Source organism: Sinocyclocheilus rhinocerous, unplaced genomic scaffold, assembly GCF_001515625.1.
Source record: "Sinocyclocheilus rhinocerous isolate Xijiao unplaced genomic scaffold, SAMN03320098_v1.1 scaffold3041, whole genome shotgun sequence".
NCBI classification, from domain to species: Eukaryota; Metazoa; Chordata; class Actinopteri; order Cypriniformes; family Cyprinidae; genus Sinocyclocheilus; species Sinocyclocheilus rhinocerous.
Window position 1 is genome coordinate 89,677 of NW_015638629.1, and position 372 is coordinate 90,048.

A 372-nucleotide genomic window follows, 5' to 3' on the forward strand; every position below is an offset into this window, starting at 1 on the left:
AATAGATTAAATGAAAAGGGACATAATTAATCTTGACAAACTATATATCATTCTAAAGGTCTAAGCCTTAAGCATCGACGATAGATCGCTGTTTTTCAATGGAAAGCTTATAAGGAATGTTTTTGCTAAATATGTGTAAGCAGTACACATCAAAACAGGCATAATCAAAATGCAGTACGTACCAGATTCATCGTAATAACGAGTCACAAACGCATCCACTGCTGTAAATGATAGATCATTTAGCTGTGATTTAGTTAGAAAGGTAAGGGTCCACTGAACAACATCCCATAGAGCACTTTTAGTCCAACGAAACAATAATGTTGTAATATGGATGGTTATTCCTTTGTTTACGTCTCATTTCTTCAGGGAGAA